Source organism: Cornus florida, unplaced genomic scaffold (genome assembly GCF_030987335.1).
Source record: "Cornus florida cultivar Cherokee Brave unplaced genomic scaffold, ASM3098733v1 CherokeeBrave_3.0.0_Hap2_Chr02, whole genome shotgun sequence".
NCBI lineage: Eukaryota > Viridiplantae > Streptophyta > Magnoliopsida > Cornales > Cornaceae > Cornus > Cornus florida.
In genome coordinates this window covers 102096122-102108599 of record NW_026775572.1, presented here as the reverse complement: position 1 = coordinate 102108599, position 12478 = coordinate 102096122, and positions in this window count along the sequence as shown.

The following is a 12478-nucleotide window of genomic DNA, read 5'->3' as shown; positions in this document are numbered from 1 at the left end:
GAAAATATAGCGCTTGGATAAAACTAATTAGATAACAGAGGGATAAAAACAGTGCATAGTGGACATGCAAGTGTAAATGGGATAAGAAATGAACTAAGGAGAGAGGAAAAAGGATGGTCCTAAAAAATTTTGGGCAGCACTCTCTCACTGAAGTCATTGGGATACACCTGATAATGGAGTTAATCACAGGCAGATATATCAATATAAAGATATGACATCCAAAAGATAACATGCATAGAAAGAAAAATAATAAATAATATATGGTACATCACAGTGTTTGTACCGATAGACTGGCCGCAAATATTATATCAGTATAAAAAAAAATAGTAAAATATTACAGATATATCAGATAAAAGAGAGATAAATAGATTAGGTAGAAGAGGTAGGGCGAGCGGGGCGTGTTCCCTGGATATCTCTGGATATGTCATGCAGCGCAGCTAAGACATCCGAACGGAGAGTAGAAATATCTGCTCAGAGGGAGACTACTGCATCCTCCAATGCCTGGACACGCTCTCATAAGCCAGGTGTTGGAACTGGAGCGTCAGGGATAACTAGATCATAAAACTGTGGTAAATCCTGACCCTGTTCCTGGGAATGAACTGGTGACCCTGCTAGAGAGTGATGCTGTAACTCCTCTGGAGGCTGCTGCTCCAAATCTATATCTATATGTACTGCAGCTGCCGGTGCGTATGCTAATTCGTCCGCTGCTACTGCAGCTGCTGCCATCTCCGCCTCCTCAGCCTCTGCAGCCTCCTCTGCTGCTAAGATAGCGTCCTCCTCTAAGCTTTTGATAAGAGCATTGTAGCTCTTGTTCCAGTCCTTCTTACCGTAGTGGCAAGCCCCGGACTTAGAACGCTCTTGTGGATGGAAAGGGTAGCGCCGGTCCTGCAGGATCTGAGTAATAAGAGGAGCGAAGGGAAGATACTTAGCCCACTTGGGCTTGGCCTTACTGATATAGTCTGTGTAAAGCTTCATCATGACACTCCAGTAGAGTGTAAGAATGGAGAACTAGTGCCAGATGTAGAATGCATAAAGGGCTGCCAGAAAATCAGAATGCCTCTGGATTTTATGCCCTGCAATAAACACATTTTGGTACAAGACCAAATCGAAAAACCATAAGTCATCGGACAGACAAGTCCGGGTTACGAAAGTCTCGCTAGCTGCGTAATGGCCAGTGAGGGCAACGGCCATGTCTACATGAGAAGGCCTCCTCAGAATAGGATAATCAAGCCCTGGAGGGCAAATATGCGGGCACCGAGAAGAAATAGCCAAAGTGTCAACTATGATGATGATAGGGTGGCCATCAATAGTAGTCCGCAGCTCTGACAAATTACCCGGGGCCGGCCGGAGGTTCTGGAAGAACATCCAAACAAGCCGCGGGAAAACGGGATAAGTAATTGGCGTTAGAATGGCTAGAATGCCGCGCCGCTCAATGTCATCGAAAGCTGCCCGAGTCAAGACTGACTGGGAGAAGAAAGCAATATCAAATACGGACTCATGGGACACTGAAAGGTCGGTCTCGGACCAGGCCAGGCTGTGCCGGTGGTGGAGAAGGGAAGATATATGCTCATCCTCATCATAATGGGATGAAGATGTAGAAGCGATAGAGGCAAAGCGGTCAGACTGAGCCGGAGCTGGCTCCTCATACTCCTATAACTGTTCATGCTGCTCAGCCTACTCAACCTGCTCTGGATCCCGGGCATGAGAAGGCTCTGTAGGCTCCTCTACACACTGTCGTACTCTCCTCGGATACTGTTGACGGGCGACTGTCTTGACCCTTGCCATGGCCTGCAAAATAGAAAATAAACACTTGCAAAATAAGTCAGTAATAGATAATAGAGAATTGAAACACAGTATATAGAAACATGTATGTCAAGTAAGATAGACAACTCAGAATAATTGACATGAATCTATGCAAGTGATGACACAGCCAAATAAACAGTGACTAAGTGAAACATGCTAAACAGTGTAAGTATGGAATGCATCTAATGTGGAAAACATAGGCATTGGGCATCAAGGAACTAGCATGAACACTATAGATGGTGTGTGAAGTGTGCATATGCAAATCTGTGAAGTCGATCGATTAGGAAAATATGAGATCGATCTTTCTCAGATCGATCTGGATTAAGTTCGATCAATTTTTCTCTAATCGATCAGAGAAAACTTCGATCGATTGAACTGCGTTGAGGAATTTGAAAAGTCACAGATCTGTGACGTGGATGGCACGGGGGGCACCCAAGCAAGCTTGTGGGTCCTTCTACACCTCAACAACACAAAAATGGTCACTTGAATAGGCACGTAACCCCCAAAATCAAATCGAAAATAAAAATATATAAAAATATATATATATACATATATAGAAATATGTTTCAAAGATCAAAAATGGAAAGAATTCAGCATGGAAACTTGGATCTAATCATAGAAACATCAAAAACATGTAGGTTGAAGCTCGAAAATGGAAATAAAACTTAGAACTCACTAAGCCGAATGAGAGAAGTGGAGATGAAGGAGATGAGATGAGATGAGAGGTGGAGATGAGATTTCGAAGCTTGGGAAACTCGCCGGAGGCTTCGCTGGAGGTTGGGAAGATGGGTTGCAGTGGTGGGAGGCGATACGGGTTGAGATTGATAGCCAAATCGATCAAATGACCCTAGGGTTTCTATTTTTAAAAACGATCTCCGCCCTATTTAATCGGTCTGGAAAAATCTATGATTAATCGAGCATAGATCGATTTGAAAAGAACTCAGATCGATCTAACCTTGCAAAACATATATATATATATATATATGTATATATATATATGTGTGTGTGTGTGTGTGTGTGTTTTGCAAGGTTAGAGTATTTAAAAATTTAAAATTCAAAATATTTTTTGATGTTTGGAAAAAAAAAAAAAAAGTAAAAATCAAATAAAATAAAAATATTTTTTGGAATTTTTGAAAATATTTGTAAATAAAAATAAAGAAAATATTATTTTATTATTTTTAATTTATTATTATTATTATTATTATTATTTTAGATTTTGAAAATATTAAAATGAAAATAAAAGTAAAGATTAAAATAAAAATCTTTTTGAGGTTTTTGAAAATAAAATAAAATAAAGTAAACATTAAAAATCAAAATGTAGTCAAAGTCAAAGTCAACAAAGGGACACAGATCGATCATTCCAAGATCGATCTAGAAGATGATTCGATTGATCGAATAGGTGAAAACCTGCAGACAAGTTTGATCGATACACAGAAAGGCCTTTTTCACAGATTTCACAAAATTTTCTAAGTATGGAATGAAGATCGATCTGAGGGAAATTTCGATTGATCTTGGTGCACTCAGATCGATTTGAATTGATGTTCGCTCGATACATAGAGAGCTAAAATATGTAGGAAATTCTCGATCGATGGGACTGAGAGATAATTGGATGTAGAGATAATGTTCGATCGATCGAATCTCTTTTAAGATTGATCGAACAAGTGCAAAATGCTTATTTTCAAAATGAAAGTGCATGCATTCTCAATCACAGTTCCTAGCCATGTGTATAAACCCAGAATATATCTAGATGATGCAAGAAATGAACGGTAAAATAGAAATGAGGGAGGAATAGGGTTGCAAACCCTATGAAACGTCTTTAACGTCTCTAGTAAGACATTGAGCTCTTTTAGCCCGGATCAAATATCTTATTAGACATCCCCTCCTTGACGGGGTGAATGGATTTTTGAATCCCACCTAACAAATGGTTTTCTAGAGAACTTATTGGATTTGATTCAAAAGACATTGATGGTTCTTAGTCTACGCAATTCTTGGGCTTCCATGCCCTTTCAACACAAGGTTTTGAAACAACAATTCTTGAATTCAAGTTTGAAGATGAACTCTTAGACTTCCACTTCCAAGCAAAGACTCAACTTTATCAAATTCATTGGCTATGCATTTTTTGACAACACACACTTCTTCATGCTTGTCTATCGAATTCGGGGTTGGATTAAAAATGTTTAACTTCACATTCATATGGCCAAATGAGATTTTCATTATCCCCATCCTACAATTGATGTTGGCATTTGTGGTTGCCAAGAAGGGACGGCCAATGATAACTGGAATTTAGCTCTTAGGATTTAGAACCGGTTCCATGTTTATGATAACGAAATCAACGGGGAAGAAGAATTTATCAATCTTAATCAAAACATCCTCAATGATACCCCGGGGCTTTTTGATGGATCGGTCGGCAAGTTCTAAAACCACCAACGTCCGTTTCAAGTCTCCTAAGCCCAATTTGACATATACTGAATATGAAAGAAAGTTAACACTTGCTCTTAAGTTTAGAAGAGCCCGATTAATGACATGGTCACCAATGATGTAAGAAGTAGTAGGTGAATCGGGGTCCTTAAACTTTGGGAGAGTGTTATGTTACAAAATGGAGCTCACTTGCTCAATCAAGACCACTTTTCTTGGTGTTGGCTTTTATTCTTCCTCTTTTGGGTACAAAGATCTTTCAAGAACTTGGCATAAGCCGGAATTTGCTTAATTGCATCCAAAAGCAGAAGATTAATCTTTACTTACCTAAACACATCAATGATTTCATTAGTCTTGGTCTTTTGTTTGTTAAGAGAAATGGATCCTTTTAAGGCATCCGGAAATGGAGCTTTAGGCTCAAAAGCTTTTTCAGAATTTTTCTTTGAAGAATCTTTAAAACAAGAATTTTTCAAACTGTCACAAGAATTTTTCAAATCATCTTTCAAAACTCTGTTCAAATCATTTTCCATTACTTTTTCAACATAGGGGTCATGGACATGCAATGAAGGAGAAATAGGATGTGAAACGGGACGGGTGTCAACTTTTGGTTGCATCGATTCACTCTCTTCATTGGATATACTCACTTGGTTATCCACAATTCTCCCACTTCTCAAGGTTGTCACCACATTGACATGCTCAATTGTGTGACCTTCCAATGAAGAATGAGTCTCCACAACACATTATTGCTTTGGTGCTGCATTCAAAGGTATCTTCCCTTTCTCTCTAGCATTCAAAATACTAACTATTTGCCCGACTTAGGTTTCTAGCTCAGCAATGGATTGGGAATGGGAATAAAACAATTGAGTGTTCGCCTCTAGAGTGCCTAGAGCGGTCAACACTTTCTCCTTAAAAGCGGGACTCTTAGAATTTCCTTGGGAATACGATGATTGGTTAGGGAAATGAGAATTAGAGAATTGATTTCCATGTGATAATTGAAAAGAAGATCTAAAACCTTGGGAACCTTGACTTTACATCGGTGGTGGAATATACTTGTTTTGAAAACTACCCTGGGGAGGGTTTGAGCCTTCCCCTTGGCTTTTCCAAGAGAAGTTTGGATGGTTCCTCCAACTTGAATTGTAATAAGGGCCATAGGGATTATTCCCTTGGTTGACAAATATAGCATTGACTTGATCATGGTTTTCACTTGGCACATGTCTATGGGGACAATTGGAAGTAGAATGTAAAACACTTGAGCAAGTCATGCAAGATTCATTAGATGCACGATGATGAACATGATTAGGGGATGAAGATACTTGATTCACCGAATTTTGGTTGATCAAGAATTGATTTCAGCTTGGTGGCTATGTCATTGGAATTGTCAACTTGATATAAGCCGACATTCTTCCTTCCACCTATATTTCTACCATTTTTAGAGGACAAAGATCTATGCATTGAATTCTCACTCATACTTTCATACAATTGCCACACATCATCCTCATTCTTATCAAGGTAAGACCTACCCATAGATGCATCAACCATACCCTTGTGACTATCCGGCAAACTTTCAAAGAAATATTAAACTAGTTGCCACTTAGGTATGTCATGATGTGGGCATTCCTAAGTAAGTCATTAAACCTTTCCGATGCCTCATGAAACATTTCCCCATCCCCTTGAGAAAATTCACGAATGTAAGTTCTCATGGCATTGGTCTTCAATATCGGGTAGTACTTCTTCAAGAATTCTTGTCGCATTTCTGCCCAAGAAGTTATTGAAAAGGTCTAAGATTGTTGAACCAATATTTTGCCTTGTCTTTAAGGGTAAAAGAAAAAAGTTTGAGTCTCAATACTTTTTCTGGCATGTCCGTGTATTTCACGGTGGAACACACTTCAAGAAACTCATCCAAATGCTTATAAGGTTCTTCACTTAGAAATCCATTATAGTTGGGAAGCATTTGAATGGTTTATGGTTTAATCTCATAGTGATGTGTTCTAAATGGGGGCAATTGAATGCAAGTAGGTACATTGTATTCATTAGGCACATAATGGTCTCTTAAAGTAATGGGAGGATTCACAACCGGCGGTGTTACTCGAACACCTTAGTTGCCTTACATAATAGGAGGTTGTGAAGCAAAAATTGGCTAAGGCATTCCTAATGGAATTTGGCCTTGTTGTTGTAGTAGGATGAATGGTCTTGGCATACCTAATGGTACTTGAATATTTTCATGATACATATTAGGGTGGAAGATGCCTTGTTGGTCTATGTGACTAAGGTCCTCCACATGGTCGTCATTCAATTCCTCCATTGGTGAAATGGAGTGATGCGAACTACCTCTTCCCATAGGATTACGAACAACCGATTCAAGATGCAAATTAGGAGGGACAAAAGTAAGATTCAATGACTTACGACCATGCATGCACTAGCAAAACAGTAACAAGCAATTACCAATCTCTTTGCTCCCACAACAAATCAATCAACAAACATTCTCCACATTCATTGATCCCATACTCCCATTTTAAACAATATGCAAAGAAAATTAAATAGCATCCACACGAGCTCACGATTTATCTATGAAATAAAAAACTTGCCACCGTGCGGGCCGACGATTTAATTAGAGATTGAGTTAGAAAGATCTCACAAAGGGTCCTTAAGCAACTTGAATTAAACTTTCAAGTTTCAAGCCTTGCTATGCTTTACAAATTTTTAGATTTTAGCTCTTTTTTGCTTTTGCTTAACTTCACTTGGCTTCCTTGCTTCCTTTGCTCGATTTCCTTGCTCAATACACCTAATCAAATAAGAACAAACACATTAAGTAAAAGAAATAAAATAAAGTAAAGACACGATCAAAAGAGTACTAATTACTATTTGTTTCCAAAACACGGCGTTGTCAATTCAAATCCACGACAATGGCGTCAAAAACTTAGTGGGTATTGCTGGCATTAACGTTTAAAGATGCACTAGAGTGTGAGTATGCAATGTGGCCAAGTTTTAAATTTATAAAAGCCACTACTTCCTCTAACGAAAAATATAGCTAGGGTGAGTAGGGATCATCCCAAGGGATTGTGGGCGTGCTTGCAATGAAAACAATGTATAGGGTTAGTAGGTCAAGTGATCAAAAGATGGTTTGTTTGGTTGATTAAACTACAATGCAATTGAAATTAAAGCAAGTAAAAGGTAACAATTTAGAATGTAGGGGAAAAAGATATAGAGAACAGGACTTGGGGTACTAGAGCTCACCACTATGCTTGACTTCACTAGACACTAGCAATTGTATATCAATGGGGAAATTGAATTGTAACTTGTGTGTGTGTGATATTAATTGAAACTAGGCATAGATGGCAAATAAGTATAGATTGTCTAGCCAAGTCATATGGAAAGCACAACCTATCAAATGAGACCAAAATCCATTCAATGAAACCACAATTTATGCACACACAACTATCTAGAAACATACACCCTTTGCATTCATAAGTATGGAATACCAAGGAACAAGAATAGATTGTCCACCTATCTAAGAATCTAAAGCAATTACACTATATCTACACTAAAGACATGGAAATTAAACTAAGTAAGCTAAAGGTGTGGTACAATCCATCAAGAAACAAGTGTGAATCATCAAATAAATTACAAGAGTGTTCAATTAAGCACTATATTTTAACCATCTCTAGATTAACTTCATCCATACACATAGACATGCATAAACTCAACTAAATCTAGAGAAAATCACATGAATCATCCATTCTAGCATACATAGACATACGGTTAGAAGTAGATAATCAATTGGAAGCATTAATCCATACACATCAAGTAAAAACCACAAGATATATATATATATCCAAGATCAAAACATTTATTACAAGCAAGTCCACAAAAATATACAAAGCACTAAATCTAGGAAGCAAACTTAGGGGCTACTCTAGCCCCAAGTAGATGTCTAGCCACTCATTAAAGTAGTCATCCAACCCTCAAGGGCTATCTCCATGGTAGACGTGACCTCCTTCTTGATGGAAACCCTAGAAGAATGGAAGAACTCCCAAAAATGTGTAAAAGCTCTCTAGTCTCTAGCCTCCACTCCAAGATGAGATATGATATGAGTCTTGAAGATATTTTCAATCTTCCAAGCTTTTTGTAAAAATGGCTCAAAATCCTTATATAGGAGGCTCAAGTGTCATACCCAATGGTCTAGATTCGTGCACTAGGGTCCTTGCAATGATTGCACCATGAGCTAACTTTTAATGAGCTGGATTTTTTTTTTTTTTTTTGGACTTAAGGAGGTTCGATCGATCAAACTGTGTTGAGATCGATTGAACATTGGTGAGATTCATCGAATCCTGTAGAGATCGATCCATCCTTAGCGGTGCCTTTTTGAATAAAGACAAATCTCTGAGATATTTTGGGTTAAAGAGACAAGAGTGTTAGGTGGGGTGGTAGGTGTAGATAAGATCGAATATTTTCGATCGATCGAACATGGCGGAATCTTTTGGATAAGGACAAAGGCTTGGATCCATCTTGAAGTGTCCAGATCGATATTGCTCTGATCGATCGAAGGAATGTTGAGATAGATTGAAGATGCTGATTTTCCACACTTTGCTTCCACTTTGCTCCTTTCTTCCATTCAGCTTGAGATTGCTTCTTTTAAGCTCTTATTTGGTTGAATTAACTTATTTTTGGGATAAGTACCTAAAAATGGCAATAACATGAAATTAGTCTAAAACGGGAATGTAAGATAGATAAAAGGTCCTAGAATACCTAAGCTTAAGGGGTTTAATTGCGCACTTTTCGGCGCTCATCATTATGCTTGGAAATTAAGGTCGGATTAGTAGGTCGAGTGATCAAAGATGTTTTGATTAATTAATTAAACTACAATGTCAACTAAATGGACGCAAAGTAAAATAATTGAAGTAGAGTAAAATGTAGAGAATATAAAAGAGGGATCTTGGGACTTAGAGGTCACCACTAAACATCACCTTCCTAGACACTCAATGTGTAATGAATGAAGGGGATTATATGTTGCAATAGTAGTGTGTGTCATTGATCGCATCAACAAGCATGGGTGACTAATTAAGTATATATTGTCTAGACAAACTAGTGAATAGTATAACATATCAAATTAAGGCATTATTCATTCCTTGAAGTCCACAATCAATACACATCATCAAATTAAAGAAATATACTATTTGCATTCATAAGCATGGAACATCAAACAACAAGCATGAATTGTCATCCTATCTAAGAAAGTAAGGCAACTACACTACAACTAAGCTAAGGACATGAAAATTAAACTAATTAAACTAAGGAAGAGGCACAATCCATCAAGAAATGAGTATGAACCATCAAACAAACCACAAGAGTATTCTATTAAAGCACCATGCCTTGACCATCACTAGATTCATAGTATCAACACACATAGACATGCATCAATATCACAAAACCTAGAGATATACACATGAACATCTATTTTAGCATGCATAGACATATGAATAGAATGAAATGATCAATTGGAAGTATTAAACCACATAAATCATTATAGAAATAAGATTCATACATAAATCAAATGTCAAGACAAGAATTACATCACAAATCCCCTCAAAATATAAAACATCAAAGTCTAGGAGGCATGCTTAGGGCTATCTTTAGCCCCAAGAGAATGGTTTAGCCACTCATTGATATAGTCATCCAACCCTCAAGGGCCATCTGTATGGTAGGAATGATCTTCTTCTCCTTGATGGAAACCCTAGATGAGTGGAAGAACTCCCAAATGGTGTGTGTCTCTCTAATCTCTAGACTTCTCCAACCTCTCTTATGTATATGGTTCATTTCTCTAAGATTGTATATGTGCAAAATTGCTCAAAATCCTTATATAGGTAGCCCAAGTGTCACACCCATTAATCAAACCTCGTGCACTAGGACCTCCAAATAATTTCACCATGAGCACACCTTTTAATTGGCTGGAACTCTGTTTTTCTCGTACTTGAGGAGGTTCGATCGATCACAAGGGTGGTCAGATCGATCAAACCAAGGCGGCACCTTTTTGGAATAATGACAAATTTGAGATATTTTTGAGAAATTTTGGGAAAAGGACAAAAGTGGTTGGTGGGGATAAGATCAAAGAAGTTCGATCGATTGAAGTAATGTTGGATCGATCAAAGATGGGAATTTCTTGACGATAAGGACAAGAGGCTCGATCCATCTTGGCATGGTTGGAACGATTACTGTGAGATCGATCTGAGCTTGGTTTGATCGATTAAAGATTCCTGTTTTCCACCACTTTGCTCCCACTTTGTTCATTTCTTCCACTAAGCTTGAGATTGCATCTTTTATACTCTAATTTAGCTGAATTAACTTATTTTGGGGATAAGTGCCTGAAAAGGGAAATAACGTGAAATTAGACTAAAACGGGAAAATAAGATAGGATAAGGTCCTAGAATACCCGAACTTAAGGGGTTTAAATGCGCACTTTTCAGCACTCATCACACCCCCAAACTTAAATATTACTAATCCCTAGCAATGAACTACAAAGTAAAGGAATGAAATGAACAACTAAACAACTATGAACTAGAAAATAGTAAATGGATAACGCCACTTTTATAGGGAACACAATTGAATTTAGCATATGCAATAAGCCTTTTAAACCCCTAGGTTACCCCTAGTGGACGAGTGAAGTCTCGTGAGGGTTTCTAGAAATAATACCCACAAACATTAAGCTCATTCTCAAAAAAGAGGCACCAATATTGCAAACAAGCATTGGGAGAAAACTACCTCAAGTATACAATTTTTCAACCATTTCCATGCAATCTCCTAAAATCACAACATCAAGCAAACAAGTTTGGTCCTCTACACATCAAGACAATGATCATGTAAATCAAAACAACTCTAGAATCCTTTTTGAGTGAACCGGCATCAAATATGTTGCTATATTGGCCAACTAAAGAAATAATCACATCGTTACCCTCAAACTAGTACACAAATTTAGTACTGATTATCAAGACAAAGAGTGAACCTTTTATTAAAGCTTTATTGATCTAGGTGCGCTTATTCTTTTTTATTTTTTTATTTTTTTTTATCTATCCCTAAGGATCAAAGATGGAAGCATAGTGCAATGTGTTAATCTATTAAGCTTTCTAGCGATCCATGAGGTTGAGAGTTAGGTCAATGACTCCCAAACCAGACGGCTTTAGGGCATTAGGTTTTAAAACACCTCAAGGACTTACAAGCTCAAATCAACTAGGCTACAAATCAAACAACCTTCATCTAATCATTTCCCATTTCTCACCTTTTAGGAGAAGTCCTCACTTTTTTTATTTGCTTTTGCAACAATTTTTTATTTTTTTATTATTATTATTTTTAAATAAGTTCAATTATTAACCTAGAGTTTGGGCCCTCCACCTTTCGGCGTGAGAAATTCAATGCTTGATGAGGCTAGAATCCCGATTACTCAATGAAAATGGTTTGTTATCCACTTTTGTCAAGATGAAAGCTTTCAGTGCACTACTAGCTCAATTGGGATTTAACCAATTTAATAATCAACAAAGCATGTACCCCACAAATGAATGCTAGTGTGTGCTTATGCTAGTATAGAATTCTAAAGTGAATCTCAAAACGATCACAAGATTAGGATGATGTGGACCACGAATGCAAGCGAGACATCAATCTTTCAAAAAATTTACTCTTAAATGGCATCCATAAGGCATACAAGGAGTATTGGACTCTCAAGTCAAGCAATTTTTAAATTATAACCAAAATAGTCCTCAAAGATCAAAATCATAACTAGTTATGGATCAATCATAGAAAATCCCTCAAATACACAAGTCATGCTCAAAATGTTGAATTGAAAACAAACACTACAAAGAACACACATTACCCCCAAACTTAAATGGCACAGTATCCTCAATGTGCAAAGAGAACAACATAAAGAGGAAAGAGTATACCAGTGCAGTTATGGTAAAGAATGACCGGGACATATATATCCAAAGTGGGGGGTATAACCCCCCAAACTTGGGATTTACTGTGGTCTTGAAAAGATGGCACTGGAATAAAACCTCATTAGATAACAAATGGGATAATAATGGTGCACAGTGGGCATGCTAGTGCAAGTGGGATAGGAAATGAAATAAAGAGAGAGAGTAATAAAGGTGGTCCTGAAAAATTTGGGCAGCACTCTCTCACTGAAGTCACTGGGATGCACCTGATAATGAAGTCAATCACAAATAGATATATCAATATAATAATTTGATATCCAAAAATATCATGCATAGAAAGAGAA